At 53.0% G+C, this 19981-nt stretch overlaps 3 long non-coding RNA genes across 4 annotated transcripts in view; all 3 read right to left on the reverse strand.

Annotated features, from left to right (window-relative positions):
• The window catches only part of LOC137851913 (uncharacterized), a 108400-nt gene extending 95954 nt beyond the window's left edge, over positions 1 to 12446 (reverse strand). For both annotated transcript variants that reach the window (XR_011093567.1, XR_011093568.1), the window contains exon 1: positions 12343 to 12446. This is a non-coding gene — a long non-coding RNA (uncharacterized lncRNA). The remainder of the gene's footprint in view (positions 1 to 12342) is intronic.
• LOC137851914 (uncharacterized) overlaps positions 1 to 19981 on the reverse strand; it is a 161077-nt gene extending 141096 nt beyond the window's left edge. Inside the window, exon 1 of the long non-coding RNA XR_011093569.1 lies at positions 19173 to 19981. This is a non-coding gene — a long non-coding RNA (uncharacterized lncRNA). The remainder of the gene's footprint in view (positions 1 to 19172) is intronic.
• On the reverse strand, positions 5889 to 9792 carry LOC137851912 (uncharacterized). The gene is made up of 3 exons (XR_011093566.1): positions 9608 to 9792; positions 7162 to 8647; positions 5889 to 6313 (listed from the first exon to the last, which is right to left on the reverse strand). It is a non-coding gene; the product is annotated as an uncharacterized lncRNA (long non-coding RNA).

Here is a 19981-nt window from a genome sequence, read left to right on the forward strand (position 1 = left end):
CCCTCGGCCGCCTGCAGTACCCCTTTTCCACCAGCAGGTGGCGGCAGAGGGGCGCCCTCGGGCGTCACCGGGCATGAGCTCCCCTCGGCCGCCTGCAGTACCCCTTTTCCACCAGCAGGTGGCGGCAGAGGGGCACCCTCGGGCGTCACCGGGCATGAGCTCCCCTCGGCCGCCTGCAGTACCCCTTTTCCACCAGCAGGTGGCGGCAGAGGGGCGCTCTCGGGCGTCACCGGGCATGAGCTTTCCTCGGCCGCCTGCAGTACCCCTTTTCCACCAGCAGGTGGCGGCAGAGGGGCGCCCTCGTGCGTCTCCGGGCATGAGCTCCCCTCGGCCGCCTGCAGTACCCCTTTTCCACCAGCAGGTGGCGGCAGAGGGGCGCCCTCGGGCGTCACCGGGCATGAGCTCCCCTCGGCCGCCTGCAGTACCACTTTTCCACCAGCTGGTGGAGGCAGAGGGGCGCCCTCGGGCGTCACCGGGCATGAGCTCCTCTCGGCCGCCTGCAGTACCCCTTTTCCACCAGCAGGTGGCGGCAGAGGGGCGACCTCGGGCGTCACCGGGCATGAGCTCCCCTCGGCCGCCTGCAGTATCCCTTTTCCACCAGCAGGTGGCGGCAGAGGGGCGCCCTCGGGCGGCACCGGGCATGAGCTCCCCTCGGCCGCCTGCAGGACCCCTTTTCCACAAGCAGGTGGCGGCAGAGGGGCGCCCTCGGGCGTCACCGGGCATAAGCCCCCCTCGGCCGCCTGCAGTACCCCTTTTCCACCAGCAGGTGGCGGCAGAGGGGCGCCCTCGGGCGTCACCGGGCATGAGCTCCCCTCGGCCGCCTGCAGTACCCCTTTTCCACCAGCAGGTGGCGGCAGAGGGGCGCTCTCGGGCGTCACCGGGCATGAGCTCCCCTCGGCCGCCTGCAGTACCCCTTTTCCACGAGCAGATGGCGGCAGAGGGGCGCCCTCGGGCGTCACCGGGCATGAGCTCCCCTCGGCCGCCTGCAGTACCCCTTTTCCACCAGCAGGTGGCGGCAGAGGGGCGCCCTCGGGCGTCAGCGGGCATGAGCTCCCCTCGGCCGCCTGCAGTATCCCTTTTCCACCAGCAGGTGGCGGCAGAGGGGCGCCCTCGGGCGTCACCGGGCATGAGCTCCCCTCGGCCGCCTGCAGTACTCGTTTTCCACCAGCAGGTGGCGGCAGAGGGGCGCCCTCGGGCGTCACCGGGCATGAGCTCCCCTCGGCCGCCTGCAGTACCCCTTTTCCACCAGCAGGTGGCGGCAGAGGGGCGCCCTCGGGCGTCACCGGGCATGAGCTCCCCTCGGCCGCCTGCAGTACTCGTTTTCCACCAGCAGGTGGCGGCAGAGGGGCGCCCTCGGGCGTCACCGGGCATGAGCTCCCCTCGGCCGCCTGCAGTACCCCTTTTCCACCAGCAGGTGGCGGCAGAGGGGCGCCCTCGGGCATCAGCGGGCATGAGCTCCCCTCGGCCGCCTGCAGTATCCCTTTTCCACCAGCAGGTGGCGGCAGAGGGGCGCCCTCGGGCGTCACCGGGCATGAGCTCCCCTCGGCCGCCTGCAGTACTCGTTTTCCACCAGCAGGTGGCGGCAGAGGGGCGCCCTCGGGCGTCACCGGGCATGAGCTCCCCTCGGCCGCCTGCAGTACCCCTTTTCCACCAGCAGGTGGCGGCAGAGGGGCGCCCTCGGGCGTCACCGGGCATGAGCTCCCCTCGGCCGCCTGCAGTACCCCTTTTCCACCAGCAGGTGGCGGCAGAGGGGCGCCCTCGGGCGTCACCGGGCATGAGCTCCCCTCGGCCGCCTGCAGTACTCGTTTTCCACCAGCAGGTGGCGGCAGAGGGGCGCCCTCGGGCGTCACCGGGCATGAGCTCCCCTCGGCCGCCTGCAGTACCACTTTTCCACCAGCAGGTGGAGGCAGAGGGGCGCCCTCGGGCGTCACCGGGCATGAGCTCCCCTCGGCCGCCTGCAGTACCCCTTTTCCACCAGCAGGTGGCGGCAGAGGGGCGACCTCGGGCGTCACCGGGCATGAGCTCCCCTCGGCCGCCTGCAGTACCCCTTTTCCACCAGCAGGTGGCGGCAGAGGGGCGCCCTCGGGCGGCACCGGGCATGAGCTCCCCTCGGCCGCCTGCAGTACCCCTTTTCCACCAGCAGGTGGCGGCAGAGGGGCGCCCTCGGGCGTCACCGGGCATGAGCTCCCCTTGGCCGCCTGCAGTACCCCTTTTCCACCAGCAGGGGGCGGCCTAACCCTAACCCTAACCTAACCCGAACCCCAACTCCAACCCCAACCCTAACCCTAATGGCGTCCCCCCGGCAACCGCACCCCGCACACTTGGTTCCCCCCTCATTTTGGTTCCCCCCCCGGTGCGCCCCGCAAATTTGTCCCCCCGGAACACGAACCCCGCACACTTGGTTCCCCCCTCATTTTGGTTCCCCTGGTGCGCCCCGCAAATTTGTCCCCCCGGAACACGAACCCCGCACACTTGGTTCCCCCCTCATTTTGGTTCCCCCCCGGTGCGCCCCGCAAATGTGTCCCACCGGAACCCGAACCCCGCACACTTGGTTCCCCCCTCACTTTGGTTCCCCCCCCCGGTGCGCCTGGCAAGTGTGTCCCCCCGGAACCCGCACCCCGCACACTTGGTTCCCCCCTCATTTTGGTTCCCCCCCCGCTTGGGGTCCCCCCAAGCCCCATGGACCCCCCCCCCTTGGTGCCCCACCCCCCGTCCTACCCGTGCCCGCAGCAGCCGCTCGCGCTCCGCCAGCGCCTCCCGCACCCGACGCTGCATCTCGGCCAGGTGGAGGCAGGCGCTGGGGGGGGGGAATAAATTGGGGGGGGGCTGGGGGCGCATTTAGGGGGCGGAGGGGACTGGTTCTCACCTGTAGAACTCGGCGTCGAGCCCCCCCGGGAGCACCAGCAGGGCCAGGATGCCTGGGGGGGTGCGGGGGGGACATGTTAGCACCGGGCATGAGCTCCCCTCGGCCGCCTGCAGTACCCCTTTTCCACCAGCAGGTGGCGGCAGAGGGGCGCCCTCGGGCGTCACCGGGCATGAGCTCCCCTCGGCCGCCTGCAGTACCCCTTTTCCACCAGCAGGTGGCGGCAGAGGGGCGCCCTCGGGCGTCACCTGGCATGAGCTCCCCTCGGCCGCCTGCAGTACCCCTTTTCCACCAGCAGGTGGCGGCAGAGGGGCGCCCTCGGGCGTCACCGGGCATGAGCTCCCCTCGGCCGCCTGCAGTACCCCTTTTCCACCAGCAGGTGGCGGCAGAGGGGCGCCCTCGGGCGTCACCGGGCATGAGCTCCCCTCGGCCGCCTGCAGTACCCCTTTTCCACCAGCAGGTGGCGGCAGAGGGGCGCCCTCGGGCGTCACCGTGCCTGAGCTCCCCTCGGCCGCCTGCAGTACCCCTTTTCCACCAGCAGGTGGCGGCAGAGGGGCACCCTCGGGCGTCACCGGGCATGAGCTCCCCTCGGCCGCCTGCAGTACCCCTTTTCCACCAGCAGGTGGCGGCAGAGGGGCGCTCTCGGGCGTCACCGGGCATGAGCTTTCCTCGGCCGCCTGCAGTACCCCTTTTCCACCAGCAGGTGGCGGCAGAGGGGCGCCCTCGGGCGTCACCGGGCATGAGCTCCCCTCGGCCGCCTGCAGTACCCCTTTTCCACCAGCAGGTGGCGGCAGAGGGGCGCCCTCGGGCGTCACCGGGCATGAGCTCCCCTCGGCCGCCTGCAGTACCCCTTTTCCACCAGCAGGTGGCGGCAGAGGGTCGACCTCGGGCGTCACCGGGCATGAGCTCCCCTCGGCCGTCTGCAGTACCCCTTTTCCACCAGGAGGTGGCGGCAGAGGGGCGCCTTCGTGCGTCACCGGGCATGAGCTGCCCTCGGCCGCCTGCAGTACCCCTTGTCCACCAGCAGGTGGCGGCAGAGGGGCGCCCTCGGGTGTCAGCGGGCATGAGCTCCCCTCGGCCGCCTGCAGTACGCGTTTTCCACCAGCAGGTGGCGGCAGAGGGGCGCCCTCGGGCGTCACCGGGCATGAGCTCCCCTCGGCCGCCTGCAGTACTCGTTTTCCACCATCAGGTGGCGGCAGAGGGGCGCCCTCGGGCGTCACCGGGCATGAGCTCCCCTCGGCCGCCTGCAGTACTCGTTTTCCACCAGCAGGTGGCGGCAGAGGGGCGCCCTCGGGCGTCACCGGGCATGAGCTCCCCTCGGCCGCCTGCAGTACTCGTTTTCCACCATCAGGTGGCGGCAGAGGGGCGCCCTCGGGCGTCACCGGGCATGAGCTCCCCTCGGCCGCCTGCAGTACGCGTTTTCCACCAGCAGGTGGCGGCAGAGGGGCGCCCTCGGGCGTCGCCGGGCATGAGCTCCCCTCGGCCGCCTGCAGTACTCGTTTTCCACCAGCAGGTGGCGGCAGAGGGGCGCCCTCGGGCGTCACCGGGCATGAGCTCCCCTCGGCCGCCTGCAGTACTCGTTTTCCACCAGCAGGTGGCGGCAGAGGGGCGCCCTCGGGCGTCACCGGGCATGAGCTCCCCTCGGCCGCCTGCAGTACCCCTTTTCCACCAGCAGGTGGCGGCAGAGGGGCGCCCTCGGGCGTCACCGGGCATGAGCTCCCCTCGGCCGCCTGCAGTACTCGTTTTCCACCAGCAGGTGGCGGCAGAGGGGCGCCCTCGGGCGGCACCGGGCATGAGCTCCCCTCGGCCGCCTGCAGTACCCCTTTTCCACCAGCAGGGGGCGGCCTAACGCTAACCCTAACCCCCCTAAGTCCCTGCCCTAACCCTAACCCTAATGACCCTAACCCTAACGACCCTAACCCTAACCCTAACGCCCTAGCCCTAACCCTAACCCTAGCCCCCCAACCCCCCTAGCTCCCCAACCCCTCACCCTCCAACCCCCCTAACCCCTGTCCACCCAACACCAAAAAAAAAAAAACTTACGCCCAACAGATCTAACGGCAGATTTAACCCTAACGACCCCAACCCCGATCTAACCCCAACCCCCAACCTCTAACCCTAACCACTAACAGTAACCCTAACCCTAGTTCCCAAGAACTACATTTCCCGGTATGCTCTGGGCACCAAACATGGCCTCCCGGAAGCCCAGTGCCGGAAAACTACGCCTACCAGCATTCCCCAGGCAGCTGGCTTGACCAATCACAGGCCGAGTGTTCCAGAAATACATTTACCAGCACTCACTGGAACCCAAGCACTTACTGCCCTTTCAAAATAGACTCAAGCCCTAACACTAAAAAACTTCAAAACCCCTACAGGCCTAATCCAAACTGTTTACCACACTAAACCCCTGAAGTCCTATGCCTAAAAGCCCTTAGGACACTTAGGACGCTCAAAATCCAAACCCAAAACAATAGGATTCTCAAAGCCCTAAACAACAAGATTAGGACGCTTAAAGCCGTAACCCCAAAATTAAGATGCTCAAAACACAAAGCCAACCCAAAACACTAGGATGCTCAAAACCCTTACTCAAAACATCAGGATGCGCAAAACTCTAACCCAAAAATTCAGATGCTTAACACCCAAAGCCCTAACACAAAACATTAGGACGCCCAACACCGTAACCCAAAAAATTAGGACGCTCGAAACTCTAACCCTGGAGAACCTAACCTGAAAAAAAAAAAAAAAAGGATCTTAACACACTAACCCTAAATAACTGACCAAAAATAAAACCCTAGGACCCTAACCCTAAAAAACATAGCGACACTCCATCCCAAAAAGAACTCTAAAACCCTAACACGCTAACCCTGAAACCCTTAAAACCCTGTTAAAACTCCAACCCAGTTATACACCAGTTACCTCCCTTAAAGGATATAGAGGAGCTCTCTCAGATACGGCAGTCCTACTTCTCATGAATGCATCCTTTAGGTGAGGAGGGGGAGAAGTAAAGCAAAGAACAACTCACGGGTTGAGATAAGGATAATTTAATTAAATGGAAATAATTATAATAATTAAATAAAGACTACCATGAACTAAACAATTTAACTAAGGGGAAATAAAAAGGGAAAGGGGAAAAGGGAAAATAAAAAGAAGGGACGAAAACAAACAAACAAAATAAATGACAGCTATATGGAAGTGCAGAGGAAAGAAATTGCTCTCTACTTCCCACAAATGAGCGATGATTGACCACGTCCTTGATGCAAGGCCTCAACGCACGCAGCCGGTGTTCGAGAGGAGGACCGACGTCTTCTCAACGAGAGCCCACCCCTCCCCTCTTCTTCCTGTTTCCACCTTTTATTGCTGAGTGTGACATCCCATGGTATGGAATATCCCTTGGATTGGTTTAGGTCAGCTGCCCTAGTGATGTTTCTCTCCTCGCTTTTTGCCCATCCCCTAGGAGGGTTAGAGAAAGGCCCAATGCTGTGCCACTGCTGCTCAGCAGTAGACGCAACACTGGTGTGATAACACTGCTGCTCCAGCTACAACTGCAGAGTACGGCACTGTATGGGCTGCTGCTGGGAAAGTTAACATTCCAGCCAGACCCAGCACACCACCAGAGGTGGATTGTTACGATATGGAGATGGTAGGTTATCCAACGGCTCCCGTTTATTATCTTTTTATTTTTCCTGTTCTTCTTCTTCTTCAAAATTTCTTACCTGCTTTTAGTGTAAATATTAAGGCTGTAAAAGGACATGAAGTCCTCCTGATCCATAATCCTGCATCATCACTTTCTTCCCGGCAGAAAGGTTCCTTCGAATTAACATGTGTATTTAAGGCCTGACAAATACCGGTCTTAAAAGCTCCTTTGGCCATTCTATCACACAATACTGGACCCTTTTTTTATTTACTTTTTACGTTTCTGGGGCCTCTCTCGTTCCAGTTTCTAATCGTTATTCCTAATGGACTTTCTGGTGGTATGTCTGGTAATTTGCTCCCTTTCTTCTGGTCCCTGGTCTTCGGTTTTGTCTCACCCATCTAGGAATGTTACTCTGGCAATTCCCACAGCCCTTGGTTACCTTAATAAGAGTGTCTTAAAGAGGATTTAAGATCTATCACCCACCCACAAATCCTTTGGGAATCCCTTCGGTCCTTCACCGGCCAAGTCCCTCGCGGGAGATTGGAACCGTGGTACAGAAGACCTCCACAATCGCTTCGGAACTAAATTCCGTCTCAGTCACACTCTTACACACACAGGCAACCAAAACCCATCCAACAGAACAGTATACGCTTTAAACACTTACGACTCCGTTGTCTTCATTCAGATCTTCACACGCAGAATTACGGGCAAAATATACTGCTGCAGCCAGCAAGGGAGCTGAAAAAAAATCAAAACCTTAGCTTACCTGTATTCAGGTTCGAGATGCCATTAGTCCCGACCAGACTCGAACAGCAACCACCAAATGCTGGGGCACCTCTCCTACATCAAATAAGATTCCAAGAACCAAAGCCCTCCTGGACAAGCCCCCTGGTGTCATACATGACTGGGTCCCAAACTGGATTGCAATTAAATTTTACAGTTAAATAAATAGAGGTAAACGAGAAGTTGCTCGCAAACAGATATACTGTGCCAGATGTCCTTCAGCAAGTGCCCAGAGGCAGACCGGATGTCTTTGCCAACACAGTCCCATCAATGTATTAGTACACCCATGCACTGCCACGTTACCTGTCATCACTAACTGCCAGGCAGGACAGCTCCAGACCAAACACATACACACACAGGCACGCCACAAACACTACAAACAAAACACACAACACAAGGCACAAGAAAAAGTGACCCCCAGGGGAAAGCCCTACGGCAACAGCAAGTCAGAACAGGTGCTCTGCACCAGACCCCAGGAGAGACTCAAATGTCACGACACGCGACTGGAAGCAACTGCCAGAACTGGGATGATGGAGGCCTAAAAAGCCTGCCTTCAAGACAAGAGACCAGAAGGATGGGGACTGAAAACCCCCTAAGAAGACACTTAGGAAATCAATTCCCAAGCAAGAGCTCCTGATGCGGCCCAGACGACTTCTGCAAGAGTGAGGATGGAAACAGACGTGATCTCAAACCGAATACGATGCACAAGACCTGAAACAGATCTGCACTTCAAGCAGCGACTGCAAGACAAGAAGTTCTCGGATCAGAGCCATGATGACAAAACAAGCATTGAGGCCCTTCAGCACAGCTACCAAGTCGCCTGTCTGGTCAGTCCAGAGTCAAAAGTCATGAGGATATCAAGACCCAAGAAGCACAGAACAGACGCTGCAGAAGCAACACTACAGGACAGACCAACAGAAGGAAACTGTCCTGCCTGGCGCACGCACTCACACTACAAAATAATCCCGCTGCTCCTATTAGCCTGGTGACCCAGCCACAAGCACCCTGAACCACCCTCACAGTGGCACCAAGTCTATTCAGCCAGCACGCTCCATGCTGCTCTGGCTCCCAGCTCCCATTAGCCACCCCAGATATGCAAATACCAGGTGCCCTCCAACTTAGCTCTCAGGTTGCTGCATGGTAAAGTCCCTCCGCCTCAAGAAATGCACAGGCACCAATTGTCATCTTGGTCAATTGCCAGGCTCATCATCAGCTGCAAAAACAGAGTACCAGCATTCACTAGGACGCCAGCCCCATTGCTCACCTTCTCCACAATGCTGACTACTGCTGATGCAACATACGATTGTGCTCACGTGTTCCTCTCCGAGTCCAAGGTCCAACAGTGAAACCAGTATCATCCACACCACCTGGGAAAACAAAGGGATTAAATGTTCGTTGCATTCACAAGTCAGCCAATGGTGTTGGTTTTTTTTTCTTATTGTTTTTTTTTTTGTCTGTGTGTGTTTCCTGTTTTTTTGTTTTTTTTTTAAATGTTTTAGCTAAACAACATGCAGAGAGCAGACAAGAGACCTGGGGTGTTTCTAGAAGCAACAATCCCCATGCTTTTGCTGCAGCTTTTAATATTGAAAGGACAGCACAACCATTCAAGTAACTGGAACTTTTTCAAATGGAATTAAGTCAAACAGGTTCATCATCACTTGCAAAAACAGAGAACCAGCATTCACTAGCATGCCAGCCCTGATACCCACCTCTTGGGCAACGCTCACTACTACTGATGCAACATACAGTTGTGCAATACCTCTCTGTTCAAAACTCCTTTACCTAACCTGCTCAGTAGCTCCACATGACAAATGGGCCCGGGGGGCGCCGCGCCGAAATGGGGCCGGGCAGCCTTATTCTGCAGAGAAGAAGGAGGTGACCCTGCTCACTCTCTAGGCACTACTGCACTTATGTGGTCAAGGAACCCTACCCCACGGTTTCCCCAAAACAACGTACCTTTTCTTTTTCTTAGTATCTTTTATTTACGTAGAAAGAAAAATCTAGGAGCAGAAGTGATTACATGCCAAAAAAAAAAAAAAACAATTCCATTCCACTCACAGGAAAAATCACTTACTTCAGTAGGATATCTGAGAACCAAGTGGCTATGCTGGTGGGTCAAAACACACTACAGGACACTGGGGCCAGGCCCTCCGCTGCACCCACTTAAAACCCATCCCTGCACTCACCAAGGTGTAACCCCAACACAAAACAAACAGACGCAGCATTTCAGCTTCAACAGCTTTGGGAACTGCTGGAAAGCAAGCTTCATCCTCAGAGAGGCGTGCTCAGGCTACACAGGACAGGGCTTTGGGCACCACTTTGCTTACCAAAGAAGACCGCAATCAGCACCTGCTTCGTTCCAATTCTCAAGAACTAACATCACAGCCCACGTTGCCTGGGACACCTGATAAACAGAAGAGAAAGCAGCCATACCCTTTTCAAGCCATCCCTGCACGTGTCGCTCCTTGATCATCTGCAACCTCTTCTCCAATCCTCAACCGCTTCTGTGGAGAGCCTGCCATGGCACCTGCAAAGCAAGACCCTTCGCACTCACCTCGTGCTACTCGGCAGTTCTGCTCCAATCCAGCTCACAACCAGCCCGCCCTTCTCGTGCTGCTCTTCAGAGTGCAGCTTGGCCCCACTCAGCCTGTGCGAGACACCTGCAAAACAGAAAGAAAAGCACAGGCTGAAGCAGCATCCAAAGCCACAGCACAGCTGGGACAGTTACTCTCATCTGCTCCCTTACCTCGGCCCCCTCACCTGCCCTCGAGGAAGATGCTTCCATCTGCTCTCTTAGGCCAGCTACAACACCTCGGAAATATAAAATAAACAGGATTTTTACTGTATTTTGTGCAGTTAACTAACTGCAGTGACAACTGCACCCCTAAAGTACCTTCTACATCTGCTCATCGCTCACCTTGCCAAAAGCAGCTCCAGTCGTCAAGTCCCGTGTTGTACACTGTGTTTCACCTTAAACAAATGAAAACAGCCACAAGAGAATCAATCATTCAGCTGCCACCATTAGCACCCATCCCTCCACAACACAAAGGGACCCAATTAACGATATTATCGTTTCAAAACAGCAGCCCCCTTGCCTCAGCACCTCAGAAGTAGATCAAGACAGGCACCGAGCTGCCTACCGACTGATGAACAGTTCCAGAAGGAGCTCTTTCCTGTGGGCAGTTCCTACTACGGTATACACTCTACTGGGGACAGGAAAGAAATAAAAATAAAAAATTCAAAACCCCAAATCTGTAAGCTTTCAAGATTCAACAGTACACCATTCAAGCACTATGCAAACAGCTGCTCGCAAGCAGCTCAACTCTGCCAAATCCACATCTGCCAACATCCAGAGATGACTGTGCCAGCTGTCCTTCAGTATGCGCCCAGAGGCAGATGTCTACGCCAAAACAGTCCCATCAATGTATTAGTACACCCATGCAATGCCACGTTAGCTATTATCACTAACTGCCAGGCAGGACAGCTCCAGACCAAACACATACACACACAGGCACGCCACAAACACTACAAACAAAACACACAACACTAGGCGCAAGAAAAAGTGACCCCCAAAAGGAAAGCCCTATGGCAACAGCAAGTCAGAACAGGTGCTCTGCACCAGACCCTACCAGAGACTCCAATGTCACGACACGCGACTGGAAGCAGCTTCCAGAACTGGGATGATGGAGGCCTAAAAAGCCTGCCTTCAAGACAAGAGACCAGAAGGATGGGGACTGAAAACCCCCTAAGACAACTCTCAGGAAATCAATTCCCAAGCAAGAGCTCCTGATGCGGCCCAGACGACTTCTGCAACGGTGAGGATGGAAACAGACGTGATCTCAAACCGAATACGATGCACAAGACCTGAAACAGATCTGCACTTCAAGCAGCGACTGCAAGACAAGAAGTGCTCGGATCAGAGCCATGATGACAAAACAAGCATTGAGGCCCATCAGCACAGCTACCAAGTCGCCTGTCTGGTCAGTCCAGAGTCAAAAGTCATGAGGATATCAAGACCCAAGAAGCACAGAACAGACGCTGCAGAAGCAACACTACAGGACAGACCAACAGAAGGAAACTGTCCTGCCTGGCGCACGCACTCACGCTACAAAATAATCCCGCTGCTTCTATTAGCCTGGTGACCCAGCCACAAGCAGCCTGAACCACCCTCACAGGGGCACCAAGTCTATTCAGCCAGCACGCTCCATGCTGCTCTGGCTCCCAGCTCCCATTAGCCACCCCAGATATGCAAATACCAGGTGCCCCACAACTTAGCTCTCAGGTTGCTGCATGGTAAAGTCCCTCCGCCTCAAGAAATGCACAGGCACCGATTGTCATCTTAGTCAATTGCCAGGCTCATCATCAGCTGCAAAAACAGAGTACCAGCATTCACTAGCACGCCGGCCATGATGCCCACCTGCTCCACAATGCTGACTACCGCTGATGCAACATACGGTTCTGCTCACCTCTTCCTCTCCGAATCCAAGCTCCAACAGTGCAGCCATTATCATCCACACCACCTGGGAAAACAAAGGGATTAAATGATCATTGCGTTCAGAAGTGACCCAATGGTGTTTTTTTTTTCTTATTGTTTTTTGTGTGTTTCCTGTTTCTTTTTTTTTTTTTCAAATCTGCTTTTGCTCAACAGCATGCAGACTGCAGACAAGAAAACTGGGGTGTTTCTAGAAGCAATAATCCCCATGCTTTTGCTGCAGCTTTTAACATTGAAAGGACAACACGACCCAGCAAGTAACTGGAACTTCTTCAAATGGAATTAGCACAAACTTTTATTTGCATTGAAAGAAAAATCTAGGAGCAGAACAGATTATATGCCAACAAAATCAATTCCATTCCACCCCCGGGAAAAAAATCACATACTCTCATCCCCTCCTGTCCCTCAGCCGCTTGCCTGCCCCACGTGGCAGATGCTTCCATTTGTTCTCTTCACCCACTTACAGCACCTCTAAAAGGCAAACTGGAATTTTACTCTACTGGATGTAGGAAAATAACTGCAGTGACAACCGCACCCCAAAAACAACAGTTACCTCTGCTCATCACGTACCAGAGTCACTGCAGAGGCAGCTGGTTGACACATCCTGCACTGCACACTGCATTGCAGCCTGAACAAAGGAGAAAGGCAGGAAGAAGATAAACATTCAGCTGCCAGCAGTAGCACCCATCCCTCAAAAACATAAGCGACCCCAGCTTTACTTTTATCCTTGCAAAACAGCAGGCCACTTGCCTCTGGACCTGCAAATTAGGTCCAAGCTTGAAAGGAGCGGCCAGCATCACCCACGCCACCTGGGAACATAAAAGGACAAAATGACCACTGTGCTTGCAAGCACCCACCTGCTACACTGCTCCTCTATCCCAAACAGTCTCACCCCGGACCCTCTGAGGGAAACACCTGAGCGTCTTCCCTTCGCTTCAGATAAGGGATGACCAGGCTGACACCACTCACCTTCCCTCAGAGCTTCCTGACATGATGATTTCCCTTCCCTCTCCACAACTGAACCAAGCACCTGCAGAGACAAGGGAAACGCACACTCTGAGGCACCTCACAGCCACAGCGTACCTGCTGCAAGACCTCTCTCTTCCCAGCTCCGGTACTTCAGCTGCTCACCAGCTCTGAGATTCTTCACTCACAGCACCACAGCAAACTCTGCCCAGGCCACACAACACACACTACACAAGCTACATTGCTTAAGACATATGAGCTGGAATGTTCCTACCCAACAATCAGTCGCATCACACAGGAAGGATGCCGCACACTCCTAGAAACCAAACCTACCAGTCCTGAGCAGCTCCCCGCTTCCTCCTGCCAACCACGCTCAGCACACACACTATTCACCCCTCAAAAAAAACAAGAAGTTAGAACATACACATACACACACAAAAAAAAGAAACAACCGAGCTCCACAAATGCCAAAAAGACATGCGCACACAGCAGCCCCGGCAGGGGTAATCACAGACTTACCCCTTGCAGATAAAAAAGGTGACTCTGATACAACCCTGCTCAGTCTCTTGGTAATGCTGCATCTACGCTGTCAAGCCACATGTAGCCGGTAATCAAGCTGGTTTTAGTCCTCTGCAGAATAAAACGAGTGGGTTTATACATCTAGAGATTAAAGTGCAGCTCAAAAACAGCGGAGTACCCCACCATCCTAGAAAACAATAAGCCACAAACCTCTACTAAACATCCCTCTATTAAGCGAATTCCAAGCACTTAAAAATTCTAGAAATCTATAAACTCCAGCCTGCCTAGAGAACCCTGCAACTGACTAAAGGAAAAACAAAGCACTTACCCCAAGGAGCAGCCCAGGCAGAAGGAGCTCTCTGATAGCATGCCTGGGGCTCATATACCATTCGGCCCCGCCCAGCACCCAAACCCAATCACCTGGAAAAGGGGAGGGGCAAAGCACAAGGAAGTAGAAAGAAAGGAGCAGCAGCTGTTTTTTATTTTTTTATTATTATTATTTTATTTTATTTTAAGATCTGCTTTACCTGAAAACCATGCAGAGAGCAGACAGGTGACCTGTGGTGTTTCTAGAAGCAACAATCCCCATGCTTTTGCTGCAGTTTTTAACATTGAAAGGACGACACGACCAGGCCAGTAACTGGAACTTTTTCAAATGGAATTACGTCAAACAGGTTCATCATCACTTGCAAAAACAGAGAACCAGAACTCACAAGCATGCCAGCCCTGACACCCACCTCCTCCACAACGCTTACTACTACTGATGCAACATGCTACTGTGCAATACCTCTCTGTTCCCAGCTTCTTTACCTCATCTGCTCACTACATTTACCTGAGAAATGGGCCCGGGCAGCGCCGCGCCGAAAGGGGCCCGGGCGGACTTATTCTGCAGAGAAGAAGAACGTGAGCCTGCTCACTCTCTAGGCACTGCTGCACTTATGTGGTCAAGGAACCATACCCCACGGTTTCCCAAAAACAATGTACCTCGCAACCCCTCATAAACGTACTTCTACTATGTAAATTCAAGGACAAAGTCTAAAAGGCTGCAAGGTCTACCACTCGACAGACAGAAAACACACAGGCAAAAGCACCACAAATATAACAAGCTGTCCCTAAACTTGAAACAGACTACCCCTTACATGCCCACTGCTGCCATTTTCAGACACATGCTCACACAGGGAGCTTCCATGATACACTTCTCCTAAACCCTGCTCCATCACTTTGCCACCAAGGTTTTGACTATGATAATATTTGACATACAGGCAAAGAATCACAGAAAGCCCCGTAATTCTGCAAAAATCAGAAGGGAACCAGAACCACAAAGCAAACACACAAAGTAACATCACCATACTATCCGTAAAAATGCCATAACAACTACTCACCTGAGGAAGAGCTACGTGCAATACAAGCACCTACTAATAGATTGCTTTACAATGACAGATCCTACCAGTTGCCACCTCAAAAAGACATGCGTACCGGTTTCTACTAGGAAACGCATCAGTCCATAGACTCTGACCCACCTAAAGAACCCTGCAACCAACTGAAATACAACCAAACGCTTACCCAAAAGTGCGGCCCAGGCAGAAGGAGCTCTCTGATGGCACACCTGCAACTCAGTTACCACTAGGTCCCACCTGGACCCTGAAGCCAATCACCTGGGAAAGTGCAGGGGGAAAGCACATGAAAGTAGAAAGAGGAGGAGCAGCAGCTGTGGTTTATTTGCTTTTATAAGGCTTAGCTCAACAGCATGCAGAGTGCAGACAGGAGAACTGGGGTGTTTCTAGAAACAAAAATCCCCATGCTTTTGCTGCAGCTTTGAATATTGAAAGGACAATACATCCAAGTAAGCAACCGATTTCTTTTTCCATCTGGAATTACCTCGATCTTTCATTTACACAGAAAGAACAATCTAGGAGCAGAACTGATTACACGCCAAAAAATAATTCAATTTCATTCCACTCACAAGAAAAAATCACTTCAGTAGGATATCTGAGAACCAAAAGGCTATGCTGGTGGGTCAAAACACACTACAGAACACTGGGGCCAGGCCCTCCTCTGCACCCACTTAAAACCCATCCCTGCACTCACCAAGGTGCAACCCCAACACAAAAAAACAGACGCAGCATTTCAGCTTCAACACAGTTTTGGGAACTACTGGAAAGCAAGCTTCATACTCAGAGAGGCATGCTCACGTTACACAGGACGGGGCTTCGGGCAGCTCTTTGCCTACCAAAGAAGACCATTATCAGCACCTGCTTTGTTCCAGTTCTCAGAAACTAACATCACAGCCCACGTTGCCTGGGACACCTGATAAACAGAAGAGAAAGCAGCCATACCCTTTTCAAGCCATCCCTGCACGTGTCGCTCCTTGATGAGCTGCAACCTCTTCTCAAATCCTCAGCCTCTTCTGTGGAGAGCCTGCCATGGCACCTGCAAAGCAAGATGGATACCCTTCGCACTCACCTCATGCTACTCGGCAGTTCTGCTCCAATCCAGCTCACAACCAGCCCGCCCTTCTCGTGCTGCTCTTCAGAGTGCAGCTTGGCCCCACTCAGCCTGTGTGAGACAAAAGTGAAACAAAAAGAAAAGCACAGGCTGAAGCAGCATCCAAAGCCACAGCACAGCTGGGACAGTTACTCTCATCTGCTCCCTTACATCTGCCCCCTCACCTCCCCTCGAGGCGTATGCTTCCATCTGCTCTCTTAGGCCAGCTACAATACCCCTGAAATATAAACAGGATTTTTACTGTATTTTGTGCAGTTAACTAACTGCAGTGACAACTGCACCCCTAAAGTACCTGCTACATCTGTTCATCGCTCACCTTGCGAAAAGCAGCTCCGGTCAAGTCCCGTGTTGTACACTGTGTTTCACCTTAAACAAATGAAAACAGTCACAAGATAGTCATTCACCTGCCAGCATTAGCACCCATCCCTCAACAACACAAAGGGACCCCATTTACAATATTATCATTTCAAAACAGAAGCCCCCATACCTCAGCACCTCAGAAGTAGATCAAGCCAGTCACCGAGCTGCCTACCGAGTGCTGAACAGTTCCAGAAGGAGCTCTTTCCGTGAAAGGTTCCTCCAAAGGTTTACACTCTACTGGGGACAGAATAGTAATAAAAAATAAAAGTTTCAAAACCCCATATCTGTAAGCTTTCAAGATTCAACAGACCTCCTCAAGCACACTGTTCAAGCACTATACAAACAGCTGCTCACAAGCAGATATACTCTCCCAAATCCACATCTGCCAACTACCAGAGATGACTGTGCCAGCTGCCCCTCAGTACGTGCCCAGAGGCAGACCGGATGTCTTTGCCAACACAGTCCCATCAATGTATTAGTACACCCATGCACTGCCACATTAATCACTAACTGCCAGGCAGGACAGCTCCAGACCAAACACATACACACACAGGCACGCCACAAACACTACAAACAAAACACACAACGCAAGGCACAAGAAAAAGTGACCCCCAAAAGGAAAGCCCTATGGCAACAGCAAGTCAGAACAGGTGCTCTGCACCAGACCCCAGGAGAGACTCAAATGTCACGACACGCGACTGGAAGCAACTGCCAGAACTGGGATGATGGAGGCCTAAAAAGCCTGCCTTCAAGACAAGAGACCGGAAGGATGGGGAGTGAAAACCCCCTAAGAAGACACTTAGGAAATCAATTCCCAAGCAAGAGCTCCTGATGCGGCCCAGACGACTTCTGCAAGAGTGAGGATGGAAACAGACGTGATCTCAAACCGAATACGATGCACAAGACCTGAAACAGATCTGCACTTTAAGCAGCAACTGCAAGACAAAAAGTGCTCGGATCAGAGCCATGATGACAAAACAAGCATTGAGGCCCTTCAGCACAGCTACCAAGTCGCCTGTCTAGTCAGTCCTGTGTAAAAAGTTAGGAGAATATCAAGACCCAAGGAGACCATAATTCACAACACGCAATGGAGAAGCAACACTACAGGACAGACAAACTGAAGGAAACTGTCCTGCCTGGCACACGCACTCATGCTACAAAATAATCCCGCTGCTTCTATTAGCCTGGTGACCCAGCCACAAGCACCCAGAATGTGACCCAGCCTGAACCACCCTCACAGTGGCACCAAGTCTATTCAGCCAGCTGCCTCCATGCTGCTCTGGCTCCCAGCTCCCATTAGCCACCCCAGATATGCAAATACCAGGTGCCCCACAACTTAGCTCTCAGGTTGTTGGATGGTAAAGTCCCTCCGCCTCAAGAAATGCACAGGCACCGATTGCCATCTTAGTCAATTGCCAGGCTCATCATCAGCTGCAAAAACAGAGTAACAGCATTCACTAGCACGCCGGCCATGATGCCCACCTGCTCCACAATGCTGACTACTGCTGATGCAACATACGGTTCTGCTCACCTCTTCCTCTCCAAATCCAAGCTCCAACAGTGCAGCCAGTATCATCCACACCACCTGGGAAAACAAAGGGATCAAATGATCGTTGCGTTCAGAAGTGACCCAATGGTGGTTTGTTTTTTTTATTATTGTTTTTTTGTGTGTGTTTCATGTTTTTTTTTTCGTTTTTTTTTGAAATCTGCTTTTGCTCAACTGCACGCAGACTGCAGACAAGAAAATTGGGGGTTTATCTAGAAGCAACAATCCCCATGCTTTTGCTGCAGCTTTTAACATTGAAAGGACAACACAACCCAGCAAGTAACTGGAACTTTTTCAAATGGAATTAACTTAAAATTTTATTTACACTGAAAGAAAAATCTAGGAGCAGAACAGATTACACACCAACAAAATCAATTCCATTCCACCCCCGGGAAAAAAATCACATACTCTCATCCCCTCCTGTACCTCAGCCGCTTCCCTGCCCCCCATGGCAGATGCTTCCATCTGTTCTCTTCACCCACTTTTAGAACCTCTAAAAGGCAAACTGGAATTTTACTCTATTGGATGTAGGAAAATAACTGCAGTGACAATCGCGCCCGAAAAACAACAGTTACCTCTGCTCATCACGCACCAGAGTCACTGCAGAGGCAGCTTGGGTCGAGAGGTCCTGCACTGCACACTGCATTTCACCCTGAACAAAAGAAAAACACAGGCAGAAGATAAACAATCAGCTGCCAGCAATAGCACCCAACCCTCAAAAACATAAGCGACCCCAGCTTTACTTTTATCCTTTCAAAACAGCAGGCCACTTTCCTCTGTACTTGCAAATTAGGTCCAAGCTTGAAAGGAGCGGCCAGCATCATCCACAACACCTGGGAACACAAAAGGATACAATGACAACTGTGCTTGCAAGAACCCGCCTGCCACACTGCTCCTCTATCCCAATCAGCCTCACCTCGGAACCTCACAGGGAAACACCTGAGCGTCTTCGCTTCAGATAAGGGATGACCAGGCTGACACCACTCACCTTCCCTCAGAGCTTCCTGACATGACGATTTCCCTTCCCTCTCCACAACTGAACCAAGCACCTGCAGAGACAAGGGAAAAGCACACTCTGAGGCACCTCACAGCCACAGCGTACCTGCTGCAAGACCTCTCTCTTCCCAGCTCCGGTACTTCAGCTGCTCACCAGCTCTAACTCAGATTCTACACTCACAGCGCCACAGCAAACTCTGCGCAGGCCACACAACACACCACTACACAAGCTACATTGCTTAAGACATATGAGCTGGAACGTTCCCACCCAACAATCAGTCGCATCGCACAGGAAGGATGCTGCACACTCCTAGAAACCAAACCTACCAGTCCTGAGCAGCTCCCCACATCCACCTGGCAACCACGCTCAGCACACACACTATTCACCCCTCAAAAAAAAAAATAAACTTAGAACATGCACATACACACAAAAAAAACAACTGAGCTCCACAAATGCCAAAAAGACATGCACACACAGCAGCCCCGGCAGGGGTAATCACAGACTTACCCCTTGCAGATGAAAAGGTGACTCTGATACAACCCTGCTCAGTCTCTTGGCAATGCTGCATCTACGCTGTCAAGCCACATGTAGCATGTAATCAAGCTGCTGAAACTCTCCAGGAGACTAAAACAAGTGTTTTTATACGTGTAGAGATTAAAATATGGTGCAAAAACAGGAGCATATGTGACCATCCCAAAAAACAGTGAGACAGCAGCCTCTACTAAATATCCCTCTATTTCAAGCACTTAGAAATCTAGAATTCCAAGCACTTAGAAATACAGAACTCCACAAACTGCAGCCTGCCTAGAGAACCTTGCAACTGACTGAAGGAAACACAAAGCACTGACCCCAAAGAGCAGCCCAGGCAGAAGGAGCTCTGATGTCGCGCCTGGGGCTCATATACCTTTTGTCCCCGCCCAGCACCCAAACCAAATCACCTGGGGAAGATGAGGGACAAAGCACAAGAGAGCAGGAAGGGAGCAAGAGAAGCAAGTGTTTTTTTTTTTTCTTTCTTTTTTAAAATCAGCTTTATCTCAAAAGCATGCAAAGAGCAGGCAAGATATCTGCAGTGATTCTAGAAGCAAAAATCCCCTTTTACTTTCTCTGCAGATATCAATATTGAACTGAAAATATCACCAAGCTAGTAACTGAAACTTTTTGAACTGGAATTAGTTTAAACAGACTCACCCCCATCTGTAAACACAGAGAGCCAGCATTCATCAGAATGCCAGCCCTAATAACCACCTCCTGCACAACGTTCACTACTACTAAGGCAACATATCATTGTGCAATACCTCTCTGTTCCCAGCTCCTTT

The sequence above is a fragment of the Anas acuta genome, chromosome 2 (genome assembly GCF_963932015.1).
Source record: "Anas acuta chromosome 2, bAnaAcu1.1, whole genome shotgun sequence".
In the NCBI taxonomy this organism is placed as follows: domain Eukaryota; kingdom Metazoa; phylum Chordata; class Aves; order Anseriformes; family Anatidae; genus Anas; species Anas acuta.